The sequence below is a fragment of the Cupressus sempervirens genome, chromosome 1, assembly GCF_028749045.1.
Source record: "Cupressus sempervirens isolate cs-2001-9-10 chromosome 1, ASM2874904v1, whole genome shotgun sequence".
Taxonomy (NCBI): domain Eukaryota; kingdom Viridiplantae; phylum Streptophyta; class Pinopsida; order Cupressales; family Cupressaceae; genus Cupressus; species Cupressus sempervirens.
The window spans coordinates 899469559-899485205 of NC_143118.1; positions in this window are offsets into that span (position 1 = coordinate 899469559).

Consider the following 15647-nt stretch of genomic DNA (forward strand, 5'->3'; position numbering starts at 1 on the left):
TAAATGCATTTAAGACTATGGGATGCAAGGAGATGTAATGGAAGAAGGCCATCTATGACCCTAAGTGGATCTCTGACTAGTCAAGGTTACCTAGTGGAAAACTTCCAGCACACTTCAATCCTAACTTCACATCACAAATGCAGGATGTTGTACAACTCTCGAAAAGAGCAAAAATATCTAAGAAAGATAGCACTATGATGAGGTTGACAAGCAAGTCTATTGATTTGTTTTTTCAATACCTGATGAGGTTGATAAGTAGGTCTATTGATTTTTTTTTTCAATGAAATGATCTCATTAGAAAAATTTTGAAGCATGGCTTCTGTAGTATTGGAAGTACTAGTTGTATTTCTCAGGGTTCTAGTTTGAAACTCCCTTTTCCACTTAACAGAGGTTATCATGTCATCCTCCATCTCCATAGCTAGTGTTTGAGCAGCTTGCAAGTTGGCCACATCTACTCTTCTAATTTGCTATCCTAGAATAGATGGCATGGAGCCAATGTAGAAAGTTTTCTTATTATCATTAGTAGGTGTACTTGCAAAAGGAATTCTTTTAAGAATTTTATTGAATTTCACATTGAAATCTCTCATAGAAACTGAGGTTTCTCTCTTTATTTGTGCCAATTGTAATAACAAGGTTTGTGCATCTTCTATGATTTTGTATCTTTCTTCATACCTTTGTTTCATTGTGTCTTAACTTGTGATGCATCCTAAAGGCAAGTCTTGAAAAGTATCTTGAAGTTGTTTAGTTACAGATTCCTCTACACGTGTTCTTCCTCTTTTTCAAAGATCTTATAAGATAGGAAAGTTGGCCTTCTTGAGCTCTTCATATATTGGGTCAATCTTTCCTTTCTCCTTAGCACTCCTGGTATATTTAGAATCTAGAGTGTATCATATTTTCAAATAAATAGTGTTTTAATAATTTACCTTACTAGTCTTCAACTTTGGATTTGTTTCTACTTCTTTGGCAGGTTGAGGCTGCAAAATGGTATCAAGTCCTTATGGAAAACACTTGAATACCACAAGTCTTTTCTTGCAACTCAAATATATATTTTGAGTGTAAATGATTATGAAAGGAAATTCTTCAAAACTTTCATTTTAATTCTCCCCAGCAACGTCACCAAAAACCATTGGTTAACAGTTTGTCCTCCTATTAGATTTTATAATCTTGACTCTTTGATACCCAATGCTTGGAAAAACAAAAGGATGTTTACCAACAACTAGGTCAGTGTATTTATTCTATCACTACCCTCTAAATTGATTAGGTAGATCTCCCTATGATTCTTGCAATAATATGCAATGAATATGCGTTTATGTGATAAAAAATTATCTATATTATAAGCTCTTAACCTGAGAGCAGTAAAGGATAACCAAATTGTTCGTAAGAACAAAAAATTAATAAAGAAGTATATGAATAACCTATCACACTCAATGGAATGATTACAATAGATTATCTTGATATTCTCTAACTTCTAATTTTATTCTAAATGCATTTACAAGCCCAACTAACCCCTTCACCCTGGACTTCTCTTCCCTTCCCAAAGGGTGAGTGAAGTCCTTCCACCCATAAAAACAACACATTTCATCTCACAATCTTCCCACAACATGAATCACCATTCAATCAAACATTTACATGAATACTACATCACAATAAAATGCCATGAAATCTACTTACAATATGAACTCACACTCCTTCATGCTCATGAATGAAATTCCATTATGCAAGTTTGAAGAAAAATACTACATGGGCAAGAAGAAACCAACCTTGAATCCTTTTGCAAAAATGGTAATGAATGGTTGTAGAAGAGCTCCCTTCCAAGCTCCCAAACCCTAAGAGTCTCTAAAGTTAGAGAGTGGGTAGACAACCCACTAATTCATCCCAAGTCCTCTAAAAAGAATCCCAAAACCCTCACTATCTAAAAATGGTCATAAAATGAGCTGCCTTTTCTTACACCATTGTCTCCTTCTAAAAAATGTAGCCTTGACCAGCTAAGAGAGTGTGGAAGAAGTCATGTGACACTCCAATTTCGAATTGCTTTGAAAGTGACTTGTTTGGAGGGTTCCCAAGGTCATCTAGGCCTACTAAAGGTTAAATTTAGACCCCAAAACCATACTACTATCATGTGAGCACTTATTTTTCACCAAAATAACCCCCTTGGACCACTTTTTGATCCTTAAAAATTAATAGGAAGTTGGAATTCGAATTTCCCTTGATGGAGAATTCTCCTAACACTCTACCATAAGGGGTTGACTTGGGTACAACATTTGGTTAGGTTTAGGTTAGGTGACTTTATGACAAGTCATCAACACATGGACAACACAAGTGTCAAGTGACACATAAAAATAACACATTACATTTATATTGACATGTCTCTAATTATATATGAATTAAACTATTACACACACATACATTTCACGTTTATGAAACAAAACATATTACAATGAGGTTTGAATATTTTCCATTGATTCAACCTTGGCTATGTCATGTTCACATGGGCTTGAGCCTTAGTTCCCCATTAAACCCCATGGTTAAAATCCTGCACACTAAACTCGAGCATCAATAGTCCAAGAAAATCATGTAAGCAATATATAAATATGTGCAATACATTATCACATTCAAATGTTAGGGTTTCATACTTCATCATTTCCAATTAACTTACTTTTTCTAATCATTTTCACATAAAACATTCAAAACATTAAAATATCAAATTCTGCTTATCAACATCAAACTTTACTTAACATGATCAAATTAATATTCTAAATAACTTCATAATCTATTTTCTATCATAGTGATGGAATATTGAATCCACAACTATTGAGTCCCTAAGCATGTGAATTAGGTCCTAGTGCATATCACAATCTATCCTTTAACCCTAATTTCCACTTAAACATTACAATTTGACATCTCAAGGATTTCTACAATTTAGTTTCTATCAAAGAAATTGTAATATATTAGAACATGAACAAAATCATTGAATATATCATTTAAGTCCTAATGTGTAGACATTAGTGTGGATCATGAAGGTCTTGGGTAACACAGGAAAGAATGTGGATAAGGTCTCTATCCCCTCTGATGATGAACCTTTAATCAAAAGGATGGAAAGAAAAAGAAAAATGGTGTCTGCTTAGGATGAGGGTGATGACAATGTTCCCAAGGAGGTGGATTTGGATAAAAACAAACAAGGGGAGCAGGAACACTATTTTGAACATAACAGGGATGAGGATGAGAAGCAGTTCCTAAAGGGAATCAAGGGTAACCCAGGGTCAATTTTGAAGGATATTGGGACCCTTAAAGAAAAAATGCAGGAGATTTTAAAGGATTTTGAGCAGTTTAGTAGGATGGCAAGGGGAGAGCGTATGTTGGGTCAGCATATTGATAGGCTATTTGAAGTCAATGACAATGCAGAAGAGGTTAAAAACTTAATGAAGTGGGTTCCAAAAATTGAAACCAAAAACAAGAACCTTTAATAGGTAAACAAAGATATCCAAAAAAGGATGGAGAGCTTGGATGCTAGAGTAAGTAATATCAAAAAAATGATCAAGAAATTGGTTGACCAAAATTGCAACATTTTGAAGATTGTGGCTGATAACTTCAATACTTTGTTGAACAAGATGGATCATGCTAAAGGATTTGACTCCTTTGTTGTGAATGAGGACCAGGGCCCGAGCAAGTGCACAAGGGCCAATTCTAAGAAGAATGAAGGAGTGGAAGCAAAAAGCTAGATGAAATGAAAGCTTCTACAAAAAATATGAACATTCTGGTAGATCAAGCTGCAGACCTGTTGAAAACTTTGTAGTTGTCCAGGTGTTGTCCTTTTGCTTTCCTTTTGTTGTCTTTTACTACATAGTTGTACTTGGCCTCTTGTTTCTGTGTCTATTTATTTGTTCTCTGAGGCCTTTTATTTTTGAACTCTTATGTTAGTTCTTCTATGATACTTTGTTAAAGGTTTCGGGTCCTTTAAAGCCTATTTTTACATAATCAAGACATCAATGTGGATCATCAAAATGCAGATATTAAAATAATATAAACCTATAGTCTCAAAAGTGTATCAAAACATAGAATTAGAAGTATCATAATACAAATATGTCATCTACACTATGGTAGGTTAGGTGAAGCCTTACACAACTTGATCTTTTTGTTGTTCTTCTGTCAGATACCATAGAAAACTGCTATGTTGACATCAATGACAAAAATAGTCATGAATGTAACATGTCATCATGATAAAGATCTAATCATATTTCTACAATACTCCCCCATAGGAATATCGTTAGCATTCATGCTTCCAACAACCTATACATATAATGTAATCGATAGGATATGAATATATACATATATGAAGAATTATTTTGATTAAATAATGCAATGATAATTGTACATGACGGATTTGTGTATTCATGAGACTCTAATGTAGAGTGCAGATAAAATGACAATGTAATGTAGGTACGCTCTGATACCACTGACGAAGGGCCACACCACCCTTACCAACTCACAACCAATAATGCAACAATATGAAGACAAAGAGATAACAAAATACTTCACAAGCAATTTTATTAAACTTGAAAATCCAATAGCGATTATAATAACATTTCTCCAAGATCTCTCAAGATCCAATCCAAACCCAAGCTAGTCCAGATCCAGACTCTGGTAGAAATCTCTGAGATCTCACCTTGTGCTCGCAAGCCACCAAGCAACCTCCTTGTTTCTAAACCGCAGTCACTAGCTCTTCTCCAACTTTATCCAAGATCCAACTATAAACTGCCTCACATTCAGCGCTCTGTCTACACACTCACAAGTCCATCACAATCCTGCTGTAAACTGCCTCACATTCGGCACTCTATCCACAGACTCAAGAAAACTCACTCTTCACTTCCTCCTCTTTCACACCTTCCACAACTTTCACCTTTCCAAGCTTTCCTTCCAAATCTTTCACCTTCCACAACTTCTCCTTCCCAAGCTTCCACTTCTCAAGCTTCTTCTTGAGCTTCTCCTTGAGCTTCTACTTGCCAAGCCACTCCTTTAGCTTCTACTTGAGCTTTTACCTTCTTCTCGAGCTTCTACTCCTCAAGCTTCTCCTTGAGCTTCATTAGAAATTCTCATATGCCTTGCTTAAATAGGCACTTACCACCCTATGCATGACTTATCCACAACCTTCTAGAATTCCTCCTACACAATATCCACAACCTTCTAAAACTTCCATAACCTTCTAGAATTACAACTAAGCACCACCATGTGGTCCAATTAGAAAATTACATTTCCTTTATGGATCACAACAAATATTAAATGCAAGATTTAAGAAACTTTCCACAAGCTTCTAAGATGCCACCTACACACCTCGATTAATGTAATGACAACTATTTTTTTTAAATCTTTCTATTTATGCCACCTATGCACCTCGAAAATAAAAATCCTCTTTTCCTTTCTTTTCTCTTTTTTATTTTTTATTATTTCTCCTCTAATTTTCGTCACTTTTCTCTCTCCTCCAGAATTTTTTTTTTTTTTTTTGCCTTTTTTTTTCTTTTTCAATTTTTTTTTTTTTTTTTTCCAATAATTTTCCAATGCAAGATGCTCCTACATCACAATGAACTAAGCTAAATCCAAGAAATCATTGTAAAAATGGAAACTCTAGGAGCATCCCATGTTTCCCTAACTACAACCACTAAGAATGCTCTCAGACCAGCATCTTAGTGACAGTTCTAGAATGAGAGTATGCTTATAATGCAAATCTACAAGAATATATGCAAGATCTATGATTAAATGCAGATTATATGTGTGTAACAACTCTAGAATCTATTGAATGAATATGCAATAAGCTAAACATGTGCTAAAATGATACTAAATAACATGAGAAGAAAGCTAAAATGATATCAAAATGACATGAACTTGCTATAATGACAATGCTAAAAGATGATAACTTAGAATGTGTCTATAGTGTAGATGCCTAAAACTTGGGTCCTTTTGCTCTTGAATTTCCCTCCTATTTATAGGATTTCAAAATTTGTTGGGATAAAAATTAGGATTTTACCTTTGACTGGAGGGTGGAGGTGAAACTAAAAATATCTCATAAAGGACCAGGAAGAAGAGTCCAACAAACTTAGTTTGTGAGGATAAAAGCGGAATTTTCCAATTCTTTTAAATGTAAAAAAGGGATTTTCACTTTTGTGAGGATAAATGGATATATTGATTTAATAAATGTTCCATTTATTTTCAACTTTTGTCTTTTTCTCTTTCCTTTTTTATTTCATTTTATGATTTATGAATTGTTTTTCCTCTTTTTACAGTGATTTAATTTCTTTTTGATTTGATATTTGATTGATCGATTGATTTGAAATGGAAAAAGAAATCTGTAAATAAGCAATACCAGGAAAGAATCTAAGTGAGTAAATGCATGACAAGATATTACCATAAAATAGGAGAGAGAAAGCTTCAAGCTCCAACACCATGAGACAAGATATTTGGAAAGGGGAAAGCAAAGAAAACCCCTTGTGACATTATGAATGAGGCATGAAAAGCCTAAGAAGGAAAAGAGAAAGAGCAAGAGAGCAATTGCTCATACAATAATTGAGAAGAGGAAGAAACCTCATTGTTGTTGAATGAGAGAGGAGGGTCATCTCTTAAATAGAGATGAGAGAGAGGAGTTAGAATGTAACTCCCATGTCTATGAATGCCACCATTCATAAGTGTGTGAGGCCAAGTGTGAGATTCCTCTTAAGGAGGAATAATCTAAAATTAGAAATTACAATATATATTTGTCCTCACATATTCCACTAGATGACAAAATAAGATGTAGTGGAAAAAGGACAAAAAAGAAATATATTAGGATACCTTGGCTTATATCCTAATATATTACAACAATAAAGAAAGGAGTTCTAACCTTGGTTTATAAGCACACCAAGGAAAGATTACAACTTCTAACAAATATATTGATTTAATAAATGTTCCATTTATTTTCAACTTTTGTCTTTTTCTCTTTCCTTTTTTATTTCATTTTATGATTTATGAATTGTTTTTCCTCTTTTTACAGTGATTTAATTCCTTTTTGATTTGATATTTGATTGATCGATTGATTTGAAATTTTTTTGGTTTCCCTCTGATTTAATCCCTAATTCGCATCCTTTGATTGAAATTGCATTGTTTATGTCTTTGCCAATTTTTGGATGTCTACAAATGCCCCTCTTTGAGCTAATATGTGAAGCATATTAGTTCAAAGACTTTCTTAATTCTCTAATTTTAGGTCAAATTTTGATGATTGAATGTCTGATCGATGATGTTTTGATGTTTCGAGGTTGATATGATGCCTAATTGTCGATAACTTAATGTCTGGTCATCATTGATTTTGTTGATTCAATGTTTGGTACTGCAAAGTTATGCTTGGATGCCCCGATTTTGTTTGATATGATGTTTAAAATTTTGGCCCGTGTAGGATGTATTTGATATTTGAAAACTTTTGATGCCCTAGTATACTACCCCCTCATAAATGAAATTGGAAAAATGGATGTACAAAATAGGGATATTCCAATTTTATTTCTAAAATTTTTTAGAGAAGAATGGATCAGGTGATGTTGGATAAATAGAAAATAGTGCTCCCCTTAGGACACAAAGTAGGAAAAACTAATATGTCCATCTTAGGATACAGAGCAAAACAAATAATAGGTTCAACATTGTGTTTCAACAAAGTGATGTGTAAAATCAATCAAGTGATGTTGGAGAGATAAAAAATAGTGCCCCCCTCAGGATACGGAGTAGGGAAAACTAGCCTGTCCATCTTAGGATGCAGAGTAGGAAAAATAACAAGTTAGAGATAGAACCATTAGTTGAATAGCTAGATGTTGAGATTTGATTGATATAGGATGATCACTTGTGATGAAAAATTGGCATTGTTGTTCGGTGTTTGGTTGTTCGAGATGGGATGAGTTCTCCAAGTGAGTAGGGACATTAGGATCAGACACAAACAAATGATGTAGGTGGTGTGACACAAGGTTGATTTGTGGAGCTTTTGTGTTCATTTTATTGGCTTATCATGTATGTCATTTATGATGAGGACCCTTTTATGTTGATGTTGAGGACCTTTTGATGTTGTTGCTGATGACCTTTTGATGTTGATGATTCAATCCTTTTGATGTTGATGATTCGATCCTTTTGATAAATGAGATATTCGAGCTTTTTGATGTTTAGACTTGTGCACTTGCTATATCATGGACTTTATATATCTGATGTGAGAAGTGAAATATGTTTAAGGGTAATGAAAATGATGGAATGAAATGAAATGCGATAAATGAAATATGATGAAATGAAAGGATAATGATAAATGGAATGAAATGAAAGAAAATGATAAATGAAGTGAATGAAAGGTGAAATGCAATGAAATGAAATGGTAAATGAGATGATAGATGGAAAGAAACACATGGAAGTAAATGATTATGCTAGAGATGAAAAGACGTGAAGGGATGGGACTCATAATTTGAGATTCAAAGGTCACAAATGAAACTTGAGATCCAAGTAAGAATAGGTGAAATAGTGAATGCATAAAATATGATTAATGATGTAATGAATAGTGACCAAAATTGTTTGAGATACGAAGGTCACACAATGTAATAGATGATGTAGTGTAAAGAAGTATGAGGTGAAATAGGAGAAATTAGTGACCATAATTGTTTGAGATTCAAAGGTCACATAATGCAATAGGTGGGATAAATGACTTGTGATGTAAGGTGGTAGTGTTATGATGAGATAAAGTCCACAATAGTTGAGTGTTGACCGCGTGTGAGTATGTTGCTTTGTGTCTTACTGTTTGATAGCATTCCTCAAATTGTTTTAGCCATTTTGTTGATCGATGTTGTTTAGACTTGTGTGTGTTATCCTAATTTATGTGCCAACTATGTGTTTTTAAGGTACCCAAGATGAAAATACAAACTAAATGAATGCAACTAACTATCACTTTTTGTAAAGAGATGCAAATTAACTTTCATCATAGAGCATTTAGAAAAAAGTGACCAAGTACAACCACCACTAGCTTAGCTATGGTGATATGAATATTGTATCATGCTGAGAAGCACCACCAAACACGGATAATGTACATGAAAGATATGACAACTACTAAGAACAAAAAGTTATAGCTGCAATAAATAAAAATAGGCACACAAATAGTCACATGTCAGATGAAAAAAAAAAACCTCACCTAAGATATCGTAATAAATTGGTTGAGGCACACATGGCCTTCCAAACGAGAGGAGGCACTTATAAGTGGACACTAATGATGAAAAAAATCAAAGGATCGCTGGAGCTAAACAATGAAAAACCAAAGGCAAATAAAATATCATGGCTTCATCTCAGTACCTCTAGTCAAGTACACCATCAAGATACTAGAAGCTCATGATAGTAGAAAAATCATAATTTGCAGGCCAATAGTGTGGACAATTGTGTGCAATAGTGTCAAGTTTGTTCAATTATGCCAGGAAGCAACTATTGCACAAGTTTGATAATAAATCGTGGAATGTGTCAGTAGTGATTTGGCAGTGGGATCATGCGATTGTGGTGGAAGATATGTGTTGGTGTAGATCAGGGTGTCTGAGTGTTAGAGCCGAGGGGCAAGTGTACTTGTTACTGGTGTTGTAGGATGTAGAGAGTGGATGCATGGAAAAGCCAACAAAGTATGAGTCATGGTGAGTGATGGCCATAAATAGGCGAATAACATGCAGATGAAGTGAAGCAAAATGAATGGTAGAATGTGGCCATTGGATTTATTGAGAAGTCCAAGGAAGTGTGGAAGTGAAAGTATGTTAGGATCACCAAATTAGTCACAACAGGAGGGTGATGTTATATGGGGTGGATGGGTGAGGCTAGGACAGAGAGAAAAATGTAGTCAATGAACTTCTAGGGAACTGGTGTATCAGCCTGAAATTCAAGCATTAGTCCCTAAGCAAGGTGAATCAAGTCATGTAGAATAGACATTAGCACAACCTAAGGATGTGAGGCCAGGGTAGAAGAAATGCCCTTGTTAGTATTAATGATGTTGTCGGGGAGTGAAATGCAATAGGCATTTCAGGTGGTATTGGATGATGAACTAATGATGCAAGTGGAGAATAGTCCACCTAGGGTGATGAAGAGTGTGTCAACAATGGCGACGGAGGTGGGGAGATGAACTCTCTATGGGAAAAGCTTTGAGAGAAGTGGAAGACATTAGTTTGGGTGAGGTGATGAGTGGAGCACATCAATTTATTAGTCTCAGGATTCCAAGGCAAGGTTCAATGAAAGGAGATGCTGGCAGTGTGAGTGTAGAGGAACCACAGCTAGAGGTGGGGGGTGGAGGTCAAAAAACAAGTGACATGGAAGGACTATGAAGAATGTTGGCCATGAAGAAAGTCAGGGCAAAAAATGTGGAACAAGAAGTCACAATTTTTCTAGGGTTGATGGAGAAGGTGTTGGAAGATGGAGTGCAAACAGAAGCAAGATGACTCTAAGTGGTGATAAACATGGAACAAGCGTAGATACAATCATTGGAAGCAGAATTGTGGGTGGAGCAATCGCAAGTAGAGGGAAATGACACGAGGTTGCGAGTGGAGTGATCGCGAGCATAGAGGTTGCAGGAATCCCTAAAGATGGCGCAAGTGGGTTTGGAGAGTGTGCAAAATGAATTGGTGTTACTATAGTCATAGTCTGAGTCATTTAGGGAGGCAATTACAAAATCAAACACCTTGTCATTGCAGTTGTAGGAGCAGTTAGCATTGAGCGAGTCAAAGGTAAGGCAGTTTCAATAGTGACTAAATGAAGAAAAAGTGGATGTAGAGCATTGGAGAATGGTGACTGATCAAATGCAGTAGGAATAGGATGTGGCCCAATGAGTAATCATTATATCAGGAATAAACAAGATGGTGGAGAATGTGTTTGTGGATATGCAATAGGCTGCAAAGGTGCAATGGGAAGTTGCTTATTATATGGGACTTTATCATTAGGCGTTCCCTAATGAGAACCAATAGAAGATCTAGTTTGTGGATTGGGAATTTACACAATTGTTGAATGCGTAATTACGCAGTGGTAGACTTCTAATTCCAATGAATGCGGTGTGGGTACGAGGAGGATTGATGCCAAGGGCTTCATCCTTTGGGACTGGGTATGTGGAAAAGAGCCTAATCAGACACCCTATCCTACCACCTCCACAAGGGAGGCCAGAATAAATGATTTGCAAAATGCTATGGGAATGGCATCACCATCAGAATAGAATAAAAATGTGTTTTTTTTTGTGTCAAGCAAAAGAACGACTGGTGTCGATGTTTATATGTCAGAAAAACATTTTTGTGTCTATTTTTTATATTTTTAGAATGTATTTGGATGTTTTTGAAATTTTTAGGAGTATATATAGATGTTTTTGGGTTTTTAAGGAATATGTGGATGTTTTTGGGGTTTTTGTTTGAATATTTTTGGGATTTTTTCAAATATTTGGAAAGGTGTCAATCTTTGTAAAAGTGGGAACTATAAGGTTTGTAGAGGAAAAAAAAAGACCTTCACTTATGTGTGGGGAACTAAATGTTAGTGTGGGCTCTCAAAGATCCATATCCATGAAAGACAAGCATAAATAAAATGCACCTGAGAGAGACAGTGGGCTATACCTCTCAAGTAGCACACCACAAAGTAGACCAAGAGTGGGGAATGATAATTCTTATCAAGATATCCAAGTCTCCAACCAAGACTCATCTAATAACAATCTCCTCTCAAGTCCATATTAGGTGACTGCCCCTCAAACTCTCTTGCTGAAACCATCAACCATCCCCACAAAAACATCTCTAATCCAAGAGAAATCAACATCACCATCATCTCTAAGTATCCATGAGCACCTGTAACCAATCAATCCATGCCAACTCCAAATGCAACATAGCAATATCATGAAGTATCCAACTTATGATCACTGTACTCAATACCAAGAAACTAAACCAAGATCAATGTCAAAGTTCCAACCATGGCATTAGGAACATAAACATGACAACATGATCTAACCATCTCAACCAAAGAGATAACATGCTCCATATGAACATACTATAATATGTCAAAACTCTAAACGTGTATCAAGAGTATACCATGACATAAAAATGAAACCATCCTAACACCAAGGACATCATGTCAAATGAAAGCATAAACCACACCTTTACCAAGAACCCCATTAGTCCTCAAGATGCAACCATCTGCACACACCATGAAGAAAACCATCTCCAAATACCATGAAAAACCATCTCCACACACCATAAAGATAACCAAGAACCCCTTGAGTCCTCAAGATCTAACCATATTCACACACCATGAAGATAACCAAGTGCACCATAGAGAAACCTCCAACATCTGCAAATACTCAATCATTATATCAATTCCAATAACTCCCACTCAACCATGGTACCAAGTCACTTATGAAATTATAAAATACATCTCCTACATGAAGATCTTCTAGGTCTACACTCACACAACCAAAGTGTCAGTACCAAGTGAAACCAAGAAGATACAAACCAAACCATGAACTAATCCTACACTGTCACCTCATCACTATTACAAGCTCCCACTAAACCGTGTATCCAAGCTATCCATGACATCATGATGAAAGACCATCCTCTAACCATGATAATAAAGTACCAAGGCATCAACCCATCAAAGAACTCAAAGTGCACATCATGAGCTCCTCAAAAGAAACCAAATAACCATGATCCTCAACCAAGAAGATCTACCACCATAACCAAATTAGGAGTCCAAACTAATGAACATCAAGGATGTACCTATATATCCAATAATGCCATGCCAAAATCCATGGCACCATGATCACATCCATGAACTGAGCATCTGACTCTCAATATGTCCAACCTATCGGCATAAAATAGTCAACCACAATCTTCTACCATGACTGTACCTATCAACAACACCTCATCCCTTCTACATGAAGAAGAATCAGAAAATCATGTGACTTAGGGCATAGACAACCCAAATAAAAGCCACCAATCTAAATATGTATCAATAATGAAAGATCAATGGGCAAAGACAACCCATAACAAAGCCATAAATGCAACCTATAAGTATAGCCACTTACAATACTGCACAACTTGTAGACCCAACAAGTCATCATACATATGCAGATCAAACATTGATAACCATATCATCATGAGACTAATCTAAAATATGAACTGAGTATACAGTGACATCAAATCTTAAATCTTCAAACATATAATGTAATAAACTCACAATGCTACTATAGCCAATATACATCATAAATTTTTCAAATTAATATATCACCAAATAAACCATGCTAAACTTGTAGCAAATCTAAACCAATATGTAGAGCTCTCCAAGAGCTCTATGTTGACTACTTGAAGTCCAAAATCTGACTCCATATGCCAAAGTTATGCCCTAATTTGTGCTCAAAATAAACAACATCTAACTTTCAGGCTCTTAAAACTTGACAAAATGTCAAAAATCACAGACCAAACCTAGACCAAATTGTAGTGCTCTGAATTAGCTTTCCAACGCCTATAAGAAGTATGAAATCCAATATCCTGAGAGAATGTTATGATTGTTTTACTAAGACAGTCTTTTTATCATTTTCACTGTGATTTTTTTTTTGACAAAAATTCTGATAGAATTAAATTTGACGGCCATCATGGGCTAAAACTGAAAACCTCTTTCACTTCCTCTAAACATGGCCAAACTAGGGCATATTATGTATCAAAATTGATGAAAACATCAACCCGGATCCAATGGTGAGGTTTGTTTTTGCCTAGGAGATCATTACCACAAGCCACCCCCTAAAAACCTCATTTAAATGAAACATCTGAAAAACCCTATTGTCCAACAATTTCACATGCCCAAAATCTACCAGCATCCCATCATAACAGCAAACCCAAAACCATCAAATCTACAATAAACAATTCATATATCTTTCCCTTTCTTTTATTCTCTCATACATTCCCATGGATTCAATCTAGGGTTACAATAATAAAACCATAGCTTTGATACCACTTGTAAGGAAACTTGTAACGAAGAAAATATAAGTGTTTCTACATAACCCATAATAGATCTAAAATAAATATGCAATTGAAATCCACATACAAGAGAATAGACAACATACCCATAAAATGTGAAACAAGATATTCCATGGAAAACCCTCATTGAGGGAAAAACCCAGCCTCCCAAAAGCATCCATCACCATGTATTATTCAACAAAAAATATCATTGCAATACAACCATGGAAGCCTTCAAAGCCATAGCCACTACCAAGAAATCATGTGAACAAGCATGAATCCACACATCCCATGCCATGCTTCTAACCTTCACAAATGCTCCCTTGGCTAACCTATCAAGCCTTGCCTTGCTTGACTCTTGCCTTTTTCCATTCTATCTTCTCACTACAACAACTACCATTATGGATGCTTATATAGTAGCAAGTCCCACAAAACCACTAAGTGGTATTACATAAACCATGTTCTACCTAACCCATTAACCCCACATTTAATATTGCAAATTTAATTTCTTTTCCCCAATATTAAATAATTACATGAAATATTATCACAATGTTACAATACAACTCATCAAGTATATCCCATGGGAATCTTCACATGTTGCACGTCCATCTAGGTGCAACATTACATGATAAAATAAAATAATACAATATAAAAATATTATGCAATGTGTGCAACACCCATTATCTCAATAGTAACATTTGGAGGGCCATGGTGTTTAAGGTGGAAAAAGTAGGGAGTGTTAAACCACGAACTATAAGGCACAATTTTGTATATATGGATAGCGTTTACAGACAAGCTGAAGACCAAAGTTGGGATTTTTCTCTAGGTGTGTGCTGAAATGGATGCTCACGAGGCTTGTGAAAAGGCATTGGGGCCCACGGGAGGCTTTGATGGCCAAAAGAGGCCAAGAGGGACCTTGAAAAAGGCGCTTAGGGGTCTGAGAAGGATGTTTGGGCTTTGAAAAAGACGTTTGGGCCCAAAAAAGGCACTTAAGGGCCTAAGAAGTCACTTTGGGGACCTAAAAAGGAAAAATAGGGCCTTGAAAAGGGTGTTTGGGCCTAAAAAGGCATTTGAGTGGGGCCTAAAAGGCAAAATAGGGCCTTGGAAAAGGTGTTTTAGCCTAAAAAGGTGTTTGAGGGCCTAAAAAGGCACTCAAGGGACCTAAAAAGGCACTTGAGTGACCTAAAAGGGGGAAACAAGGCCTTGTAAAAGGCATTTTGGCCTAAAAAGGCATTTGAGGGGGGCCTAAAAGGCAAAACAAGGCCTTGAAAAAGGCGTTTGAGGGCCTAAAAAGGCACTTGAAGGCCCAAAAAAAGGGTGCTTGGGCCTTGAAAGAGGCACATGGGGCCTAAAAAGGTGCCGCTGGGTCAAAAAAGAAAGGAGATCACAACAATCTCTCAAACTTATGCTTACTTATTTTGTGCCCCTTGTTAGGTGATGATGAAAGAGTCTGATAGATATCTGGGACTTTTGAGATAGCATTAATATATTTGTTGAAGGGGTCTAGATCAATCGTGGTCACTGCAACATAAATAAGAATAATAATCCAAAGGGAAGTGTTGTTCTTGATAGGAGGAAAGAAAAGGGGACTCTACTAGCACCTCTTGCGCTATTCGTTTTGTGCCAGATTTTCCAAAGTTCTGCAGGATGTTTCAAGACATA